Source organism: Pelobates fuscus, chromosome 6 (genome assembly GCF_036172605.1).
Source record: "Pelobates fuscus isolate aPelFus1 chromosome 6, aPelFus1.pri, whole genome shotgun sequence".
Taxonomy (NCBI): domain Eukaryota; kingdom Metazoa; phylum Chordata; class Amphibia; order Anura; family Pelobatidae; genus Pelobates; species Pelobates fuscus.
The window spans coordinates 102,120,824-102,132,867 of NC_086322.1; positions in this window are offsets into that span (position 1 = coordinate 102,120,824).

Genomic DNA, 12,044 nt, shown 5'->3' on the forward strand with positions numbered 1-12,044 from the left:
AATAGTCAACCCTGGAACAGCAATGCATTGTGGGGTTAATAGTCAATCCTGGAACAGCACTGCATTGTTGGATTATTAGTCAACCCTGGAACAGCACTGCATTGTGGGAGTAATAGTCAAAACTCGAGCAGCACTGCATTGTGGTTTTTATAGTCAATCCTGGAACAGCACTGCATTGTGGGATTATTAGTCAATCCTGGAACAGCACTGCATTGTGGGAGTAATAGTCAATCCTGGAACAGCACTGCATTGTTGGATTATTAGTCAACCCTGGAACAGCACTGCATTGTGGGATTATTAGTCAACCCTGGAACAGCACTGCATTGTGGGATTAATAGTCAACCCTGGAACAGCACTGCATTGTGGGATTATTAGTCAACCCTCCCTGGAACAGCACTGCATTGTGGGATTAATAGTCAACCCTGGAACAGCGCTGCATTGTGGGATTAATAACCAACCCTGGAACAGCACTTCATTGTGGGATTAATAGTCAACCCTGGAACAGCACTGCATTGTGGGATTATTAGTCAACCCTGGAACAGCACTGCATTGTGGGATTAATAGTCAACCCTGGAACAGCACTGCATTGTGGGATTATTAGTCAACCCTGGAACAGCACTGCATTGTGGGATTAATAGTCAACCCTGGAACAGCACTGCATTGTGGGATTAATAGTCAACCCTGGAACAGCACTGCATTGTTGGATTAATAGTCAACCCTGGAACAGCACTGCATTGTGGGATTAATAGTCAACCCTGGAACAGCACTGCATTGTGGGATTATTAGTCAATCCTGGAACAGCACTGCATTGTGGGATTAATAACCAACCCTGGAACAGCACTGCATTGTGGGATTAATAGTCAACCCTGGAACAGCACTGCATTGTGGGAATAATAGTCAACCCTGGAACAGCACTGCATTGTGGGATTATTAGTCAATCCTGAAACAGCACTGCATTGTTGGATTAATAGTGAATACTGGAACACCACTGCATTGTGGGATTAATAGTAAACCCTGGAACACCACTGCATTGTGGGATTATTAGTCAACCCTGGAACAGCACTGCATTGTGGGATTATTAGTCAACCCTGGAACAGCACTGCATTGTGGGATTATTAGTCAACCCTGGAACAGCACTGCATTGTGGGGTTAATAGTCAACCCTGGAACAGCAATGCATTGTGGGGTTAATAGTCAATCCTGGAACAGCACTGCATTGTGGGATTAATACTCAATCCTGGAACAGCACTGCATTGTGGGATTAATAGTCAACCCTGGAACAGCACTGCATTGTGGGATTAATAGTCAATCCTCCAACAGCACTGCATTGTGGGAGTAATAGTCAAAACTCGAGCAGCACTGCATTGTGGTTTTTATAGTCAATCCTGGAACAGCACTGCATTGTGGGATTATTAGTCAATCCTGGAACAGCACTGCATTGTTGGATTAATAGTGAATACTGGAACACCACTGCATTGTGGGATTAATAGTCAACCCTGGAACACCACTGCATTGTGGGATTATTAGTCAACCCTGGAACAGCACTGCATTATGGGATTATTAGTCAACCCTGGAACAGCACTGCATTGTGGGATTATTAGTCAACCCTGGAACAGCACTGCATTGTGGGGTTAATAGTCAACCCTGGAACAGCAATGCATTGTGGGGTTAATAGTCAATCCTGGAACAGCACTGCATTGTGGGATTAATACTCAATCCTGGAACAGCACTGCATTGTGGGATTAATACTCAATCCTGGAACACCACTGCATTGTGGGATTAATAGTCAACCCTGGAACAGCACTGCATTGTGGGATTAATAGTCAATCCTCCAACAGCACTGCATTGTGGGAGTAATAGTCAAAACTCGAGCAGCACTGCATTGTGGTTTTTATAGTCAATCCTGGAACAGCACTGCATTGTGGGATTATTAGTCAATCCTGGAACAGCACTGCATTGTTGGATTAATAGTGAATACTGGAACACCACTGCATTGTGGGATTAATAGTCAACCCTGGAACACCACTGCATTGTGGGATTATTAGTCAACCCTGGAACAGCACTGCATTGTGGGATTATTAGTCAACCCTGGAACAGCACTGCATTGTGGGATTATTAGTCAACCCTGGAACAGCACTGCATTGTGGGGTTAATAGTCAACCCTGGAACAGCAATGCATTGTGGGGTTAATAGTCAATCCTGGAACAGCACTGCATTGTGGGATTAATACTCAATCCTGGAACAGCACTGCATTGTGGGATTAATACTCAATCCTGGAACAGCACTGCATTGTGGGATTAATACTCAATCCTGGAACAGCACTGCATTGTGGGATTAATAGTCAACCCTGGAACAGCACTGCATTGTGGGATTAATAGTCAATCCTCCAACAGCACTGCATTGTGGGAGTAATAGTCAAAACTCGAGCAGCACTGCATTGTGGTTTTTATAGTCAATCCTGGAACAGCACTGCATTGTGGGAGTAATAGTCAATCCTGGAACAGCACTGCATTGTTGGATTAGGTCAATCTTCTCCCATACTTTATAGCAGGATGCCAAAAACGTAGATCCCCAGATGTTTTAAAACTACAGCTCCCATGACGCTTTGTAATTCTAAAGGCATGCAATGCATCATGGAAGTTGTATTTCAACATCTGGAGAGCTACCTTTTGGAAACCCCTGCTTTAGAGTCTGCAATAATGCATAGTGCTTGTGGCTTTACCTTTACAGAGATACTATAGGCACCAAAACTGCATAAACGGCAGGTCTGTGATTTGGACCAATTGCTGGCACGGCGTGCATTATTTCAATCAGATGATCTTTAAGCGTCCATGTGACTCGCGCATTGTGTTCCCACTAAAGTTCACTAGCATCTCAATGCTTTCCTGTGTAAAAGCATTGTAATTACTGAGATCATCAAGACTGATGGCTAGAACAATAGGGTTAGGAAAATAGTGGGTTTTATTTGGAGTAACCCTGTAAGAAAATTTAGTTTTTCCAAAACTAAAATAGCATTTGCATATGGGAAATGACTGGACCAAGTCACCTGTAGTGAATTCTAGCTGACATCCCAACTAGTGAAGGAATCTCAAGTGGGCCATTTTAGAATAGACCAAGCCTTACAGGGTTACTTACTTAAAGGGAAACTATAGTGCCAGGAAAACAAACTCCTTCCTCCTCTGTCAAGGCCCCCCCCTCCCCCCTCCCATGATGCAGAAGGGATAATAACCCCTTCTGTCACTTATCTGGGCCCAATGCCGTGTGCAGGCTCCGCTCCGCCAACGCTCCTCCTCTGCCGACGTTAGCCAGCAGGGGAGACCTAAGGCACACGTCCTCGCATTAGGATTTCCCCATAGGAACGCATTATTTAATACTTCCCTATGGGGATTCCAGTGACACTGGAAGTCCTCATGCATAGCGGCGACCAAAAGTCGCTTTGGAGCCTGGTAAACAGCCACTAGAGGAGGAGTTAACCCTAGCAGGTAATTATTGCAGTTTATGAAAACTGCAATAATTACCACTCTAGGGTTAAGGGGGGTGGGACATTGTACCCAGACCACTTCAGTGAGCAGAAATGGTCTGGGTGCCTACAGTATCCCTTTAAAAGAACTTTCCAACTTTAAAAGAAATAGATATATTTATTTTTTAAGCTGTGTCACCCCTGTATTAAGATGGTCTCCTTACTGCAGCCCCCTCCCCCAAACTGAGATCATAGTGATCGATGATTTCCGTTCCAATCCAAAGCCGCTTCTAATAAAGAAACATTGAAGACCTATGGCTCATGCACAGCAATTGCTGTGCAAATGCAGTGAAGCAAATGCTTGCTCTTTGAATAAGTGTTTAAAGTCAGTAAGGTAGGAAACCCTATTGAGTGTGTAGGTGCAATTAAGCACTGTTTAAAAAGTGGCGATTTCTGTAGAATTTGGCACTTGTATAAAATAAGAGCGCTTCGCCAACCTGACGTGGTCTCTTTATTTTGAATTGTCAGTAATCCAAAATTAATTCCATAGTTTCGGCCAAAAAGAATGAACTGAAACATAACTTTCTGGAGAAGTTTCCAATTTGGTTATTTTGGCCTAAAATTTTCATTTCAATTCAAACACAGCACATACAGCGTTATCGGCACTTGTATGCTGGGGTTAGTTGCACACCAGCACACATGACTTTGGCAAACCTCATTTCCAAGTTGCCTAATGTCAGTTTTGTGCATATTTTAGATCTGCCGTCAGGACGCACTGTACACTGTCGACAAGCATGGTAAGAGTGCCTGCAAGGGATAGTTTGCTCTGCTCGCCTCCCTCTGTTGTTTGGATAATTTATTTACGTTAAATAGTAATGCACCTATGCCCATCCACAGGGCCAGCCTTCCGGGTGTGTGGACAAGGTGCCTTGGCAATAGGCAGCCAACACAGCTCTCAACCTCCTCTAAAGAGAAGGAGACATGTAGCAGGGACACAGACTGGGACCGCACGGATGGTCACCTCAGGAAGCTCTAGAGCTATTACTGCTATACCCCCACCCCCCATGACAAGAGCAATGCAATTTCTAATTAATATATTACGAGACTGCTAATATTTTATTAAAAGTGATTCCTTGGTGATGCAGCACACATCATACGTTTCCTATGAGGTTTGGCTCCGCAGGAAAGTGGGTGGCTGTTCAGTAGTGGCTGCTTTAAAATGCAGCTTTGAGCCTCAGCCACTCCTCCAGTCTGTGATGGGTTGTATGTGTGACATCAGCCACAACTTCAGTCTGTGATTGGTTGACTGTGTGACCTCTGCCACTCTGTTGTTTTGCACCAGCATCACTTTGCCTGTGGAGGGCACAGATCTGGTGTTTTTGTTTTGTGGTGAACCCAAATCTGCCACCTTTGAGGTGTCAGGACCACTTGCTGCTAGCCTGCCAATCAGATAGAGGCCTTCCAAGATGTGAGTACTCTCTTTTTTAAACACTAAAAGGATGAGCTGTTACATTGCCCCTGATCACCAATTAGCATTCACTTACCTTCTATGTCATAAACCCCATCTAAACTTTCAGTTAATTGATACACACTTACCTACCTTATAAAACACGAAAATAGAAAGGAAGAATATTGGTAAAGGTGCTCAAATCACCAAGTGTGAATCACTCCAAATCACACAGAAAATGTATAATAAAATAGCATAAATAATTTAGTGAGAGCAAACTCTATACACCAGATTTAAAATGGATGAGATGTGTAAAACAGGCAATATTACCATTTATCTTGAATGTCCTAAAAATATAAAACAAGGAACATAGTATAGCCTGTATGTAATAAACAAAATGAAAATAAATATAAAATTGCCCACTCACGTGGTGCTGAGCCGTAAGCAGTGGCTCAGACTACAAGCGCCTTTTGAAATGATTCTGGAGACCCAAATGCTGGAAAAGCAGGTTTGGTAAATCACTGTATAAATTCCCTTGTCTCATTTGATGAAAGCCAAGTCAGGAAATACAGGAACAAACTTTATTGGCATAACAAAGCATAAAATGGAATCTCCCAAACGTCTGCACTGACGCGTTTCGACCGCTATGGTCTTTATCAAAGTGCTGTAATATCAAACAAACTTTCTGTTTAACCCCTTATGACCGGAGGGCGTACTATTACGTCCTTTTAAAAGCGACTCTAAACGCCGCAGGGCGTAATAGTACGCCCTACGGTTTTTAGTAACTTACCCGGTCGCCGGCGGTCCCACACCGGCGATTGCGGTTGGGGGGACTCCCAGGGAGCCCCCCCGCGGCAGATCTTCCTCCTCCGGTCCCTCCCGGTCATGTGAGAGTGAGGTCCTTGCGAGGACCTCACAATCACATGGCCGGGATAGCTGGCTGCAGCAATGCCAGCAGGGGGACTAACTGTAAGACAGTTGGTCCCCCTGCTGGCTGGAAATAAAATTTAAATAAGTTAAACAAGTGTAAAAAAATAAATAAATACTTAGATCATATATATATATATATATATATTATATATATATGATCTAAGTATATATATATACACATATACACACACACACATACACCGTCTAGGTGTATTTTAATATTAATATGTATATAATTATATATATATATATTGATATCAAATTACACGTAGACTGATACTGATTAAATATATATATATATAATTATTGTTATATATATATTTATAAATAATATAAAAAAAATATGTAAATACGTAAAAAAAAATTAAAAATAAAATATTAAAAAAATATATAGATGTGTTTTATTTCGTTCTAACTGTATTGTGATATTATATATTTATATCAATATACACGTAGAATGAAATAATATATATACCGTGTTTCTCCGAAAATAAGACCGGGTCTTATATTAATTTTAGTCACAAAAAACACACTAGGGCTTATTTTCAGGGTAGGGGTTATTTATTTACGGTACCGGTATGTACATTGAACCCCCTCTTTAATTAATCCACCCCCCTTTAATTAATCCACCCCCCCTTTAATTAATCCACCCCCCTTTAATAAATCCACCCCCTCTAATTAATCCACCCCCCCTCTAATTAATCCACCCCCCTCTAATTAATCCACCCCTCCTTTAATAAATCCACCCCCTTTAATTAATCCACCCCCTTTAATAAATCCACCCCCTCTAATTAATCCACCCCTCCTTTAATAAATCCACCCCCTCTAATTAATCCACCCCCGTTTAATAAATCCACCCCCTCTAATGAATCCACCCCCCTCTAATTAATCCACCCCCTCTAATTAATCCACCCCTCCTTTAATAAATCCACCCCCTCTAATTAATCCACCACCTTTAATAAATCCACCCCCTCTAATTAATCCACCCCCTCTAATTAATCCACCACCTCTTTAATTAATCCACCCCCTCTTTAATTAATCCACCCCCTCTAATTAATCCACCCCCTCTAATCCACCCCCCCTTTAATTAATCCACCCCCTTTAATTAATTCACCCCCCCTTTAATTAATTCATCCCCCCCCCTTAATTAATTAAGTCCCAGAGGGGGCGGAGCCTAGCCGCCAAGCTGGATAGACGCACCGAGACACAGCTCCGGCTCACAAACCACGAAAAACGGGGTATTTACCCCAAAAATCAATAGAAACACCAGCGAGAAGGCAGGCACATAACCAGGGAAACCCGGGGACATCCACAGACACCCGACTCACGCATTACGACGCCCGGGAACCCGAGCAAGCAGATGGGGCCTACTCACGGTCGAGCCGAGGAGAGACGGCCGCTCTCTATTACGGCGAGACCTGGGACAGACACCTCAGCGAACCCCCTGCATATCCCCCCCCCCCCTATGGACCGGTGGGGGTTATCCCGGTCCACACTGGACATCTGGGGCACCCGACCACACTGTCCCCGGCGATCCAACTCCACGTGGCTCAGGCAAAATGGCGACTGGTAGCATCACACTCACCCAGCACAGGTTGCAGGAACCACTGGAACTACCGGACCTCTCCCAGTGCCTAGATGCCATCTTCGCCAGGTTCTGGGACAAGCTGAGGAACCGGCAACTGAGGTCCCGTCCCGAACCAACCGCATCACAGCCAGTCAGGGAGCAGAGACGCAGGCCACGGGAGGCGAAGGGGAGGCCCTCGGGCGCACGTCCGCCGTACCAGCCACTTCACCCACACCCTGGCCCACCCGGGCGGCAGACCGCAGGGACGAGAGCCCAGAGGCATCACCCACACGGGCGGAGGACCAAGCTTCCCAAGCGTCGAGCAGCCCTCAAACCCTCCGTCCCTCCCGCAAGTGGAGATTACTCGAACCCAAGGGGCAACCGAGTAAGTGGCCGAGAGATGCCGGACTGCACACAAGCCCGGGGCTGGAGGGACATCCTCCCTCGCACCTGCAACGTGGCAACCTGCAGAATCCCACAGGCGAACCCAAGCTGCCTCCTGAGAGAAGGCGTCGGATGATAGCAACGTTAACCGACACACTCTGACAGTGCCGAGAACCGGGCATTACACAGCACCGACTTTGCCAAGCCACTCACCAAACACATGGACTGTACCGGGCAGAGAGACACTTGAACGAACCCCAGACACGAGTGAATATCTATTATGTGACTCATCTAAGGCTAACTAACTTCTAGATAACATATTGTATTTTAAACATGTCAGCTAGTCTCTCCCCAGATTGTCTACCTTGCTTTAACCGCATGCTAATCACTTACTTCACCTCTCATGCACTGTCATAAGCATATTGCTAGCTATTTCAATGCTGATTATGCCTTTATTTACTAATTAGCAACTGCGTGAATTTTGAGGTGTAATCTACAGTTACTACTGTGTGCACAGCTTGTTAGAGACTTTCTATTTCCTGGGGTGGTCATTCCAGCTCAGCCTTGTTCAATTCGTAGCCTGTAATCTTTGACCATACATCGTTATTGTGTTAGCGTGCTCCTACTGTTTGACCTAAACCTATGCGTCAGGGAATTATTGAACCTGCTTCTTTATTCTATACAAAGCTTACACTCTTAACCCCTTAAGGACACATGACATGTGAGACATGTCATAATTCCCTTTTATTCCAGAAGTTTGGTCCTTAAGGGGTTAAAAAGAGTGTATTATTTGCATGTAACCTTATCCTGTTCCTATTATACTAAAAAATGTGCACTGTCTAGAAATTACCCTACTTGTTATATATGCCAAGAAGCTCAAGGAATGCCGTTGGGGTACCTAGAGCCAGTTGTAATCACTATATGCACTGCAAAAATAAAAAATTCAAAAAAAAAAAAGTCCCAGACATAAAATACCGGTATCTACTCACAGTTCAAAGAGTCCGACCACTGGGTGCCTCACCGCCCGGAATGGATCCTTCCGCTGAAGATCCGTGAAGGCAGACTGACGGCGCTGCGCACGTCATCATAACGCTGCGCACGTCGTCATCACGCTGCGCGATACCGCGGCCCGCAACGCTCCTCCCCCTCCTCCTCATAGAAGAAGGAAGTCCCGCCGGGCCGCAAAGGTAAAATGCAGAGGTCTTATTTTCAGGGTAGGGCTTATATTGCAGCCCACCCCGAAAATTCAGCTAGGGCTTATTTTCGGGGTAGGTCTTATTTTCGGGGAAACACGGTATCTATATACATAAATATATACGTATATATCACTATATATATACCTATATATAAATAAAAATATTTTACAAAATATATATATAGGGGGCGGAGCTTGACTCCAAGCGGACCAGACATACCTGCCAGGAGCTCCTGCGTCTGGGGCCAAGATTCCGGGTGTACTGCCCGACCACTTGGTGACACTGGCTGCAAACAGCAATCAACCTGACCGGAGGACACCACTGGACCCGGGGATACCCGACTCGAGGTTCCCCAAGCTTGTGCTGTCCAAATCGAGGCTTGCGGCCTAAACCAGTGGGAGCCGTGGAGAGACGGCCGCTCTCCCGGTTCTCTGGCTAGCGGAGGGACGCTCACACATCGCCAGCCCCCCCCCCCCCTTTGGACCGGTGGGGGATATCCCGGTCTCTACTGGACACAACGACCAGGAAGAAGGGCAGACAAATCAGCCACAAGCCACACTGGGGTAATTAGCACACGAGGTACTCCCAAGATGGCCGCCCAGTGTGAGCACAAAGAGCGGTACACCCGCACCCAGCAAACCGGGCACCCCTTGGTGATATTTGACCACCTATGTGCAGGCTTTAGGGAACTCCTGCAGAGCAGAGGAGCGACTTACCGCCAAGCGGAGAGAATGGTGGCCGAGTGTGTTCGGCCTGCAGCACGACGAAGCTATTACAAGCGAACACCACAAGCACCCAAAATGGCTGTCCGACACTGCAGATACCAGCGGGCCCAGAGAAGAAAAATGGCGGCAGGCACATTGAACGCACCCTTCCACGCACAACTTAAAACACCCGGTACAACAAAACAATTGCAGCAAACAAGAATCTCACCTGTCCCACAATCCGGCCTCCAGTGCAGCAATGCCCGACACTACACAAGAATTGAGGCTAAACAGGCAACAGTATGGCAACAAGTTCCACGAAGTACCGCCAGAGCCGACTCCCGCAGCAAAGCGTGCAAGCCATGGGGCGACAACGGAGATGGACTGAAACATCCACCTGCTCGCAACCCCCCATCCTTGGGCATTGGCTGAACTTCATAACAATTGGACTGCATCTGAGCTGCAGGTTTACCAGACCCAACAGCCTAGATATATTCTCTATTGTTAATGTTTTTTTGCAAACCGATTAGTTAGATTTATGTTTTAGTTCAGCCTTGTTCTCACTCTACTGGGCTGACATACCTTAATGCTATAACTAAGGTTTTCAATATGTGCACTCTCTTGCTTCACTTAAATAATATGTTCCCTTTTGTGGTAGCACGACTCTGGCCTATGTGACCCATTATGGACGCTCTCCTACCTTGCCGTTCAGAGGGTCTGGCTGACCCGGCTTTAATATGAAGTCACCGGCTACTGTTTAAATGCTACGCAGTCTGCTTAGTTATTGTTTCTTAAACTCTTATATTAAATGTGAATACTATGACCAGTGCAGCGTAACAGGAATAGTAGTTTCAGTGGTTAACATACAGGCTCCTTAAACTACTGCCTTATCCTCAGACAGACCATTACCAACCTATCGTGTCTCTCAATTTATAATGTTTAATAGTGCTTTCCACCTTTGTTACACGGAGGCTTCATAGTAGCTTAGACGTGTCTCTCTATTCAACCCAGATTGTCTCACAAGTCTGATAGCAACAACACTCAGTGAGTTGTCCTCGAACTTCATAACCTGTATTTAAAGTTGCTAACGTTTTTGACATGTTTGCCTTGCATGAATCTCTCATACTATAAAACCGTGCTGATAGCCTGTCTTCTCTAACTCCTTGAAATGCGCTATTGTTCTGATATTGCTCACCCAAATATTATTATAAAAACTGTGCAGACTAATCTACATGCTACCGAATGGTTAAATGTTTGTTTATATGCTTGTCAAGCTGTTGGGGCATGGCGAGCCCGCTTGTTATATTTTCGTGCACGCAAAAATAAAGAATTTAAAAAAAAATATATATATATATACGTATATATACACATATGTATATATATACATATATTAATTCTACACATATATTTATGTAATAATTTTACATAATTAGGTATCCTAATTAATTACAATTAGCGGAACCTGCCTGACCACCCATGCCGAAAGTATAGGGAATTTAATTTGCTAGCACTATATTTAACCCTATAACTTTCCAAGACACCATAAAACCTGTACATGGGGGGTACTGTTTTACTCGGGAGACTTCGGTGAACACAAATATTAGTGTTACATCAGTAAAATGTATTACAACCATGATATCGCCAGTAAAAGTGAAGTTTTTTGCATTTTTCACGCACAAACAGCACTTACACGAACGATATTATTGCTGCAATACTTTTTACTGTTTTGAAACACAAATATTTGTGTTCAGCGAAGTCTCCCGAGTACAACAGTACCCCTCATGTACAGGTTTTATGGTGTTTTCAAAAATTACAGCGTCAAATATAAGGCTTGTGTTTCATTTTTTTCACATTAAAATTCGCCAGATTGCTTACGTTGCCTTTATGACCCTATGGTAGCCCAAGAATGAAAATTACCCCTATGATGGCATACCATTTGCAATAGTAGACAACCAAAGGTATTGCAAATGGGGTATGTCCAGTCTTTTTTAGTAGCCACTTAGTCACAAACACTGGCCAAAATTGAAGTTTTTTGCATTTTTCACACACAAACAAATACTAACGCTAACTTTGGCCAGTGTTTGTGATCAAATGGCTACTAAAAAAGACTGGACATCCCTTATTTTCAATACCTTGGGTCGTCTACTATTGCAAATGGTATGCCATTATGGGTGTAAATTTATTTCCTGGACTACTATACAGTCTCAAAGGCAACGTAACCAATCTGGTGAATTTCAATTTCAAATGTAACACGCTATATTTGACCCTGTAACTTCCCAAAACACCATAAAACCTGTACATAGGGGGTACTGTTTTACACGTAAGACTTTGCTGAATACAAATATGTGTATTTTATT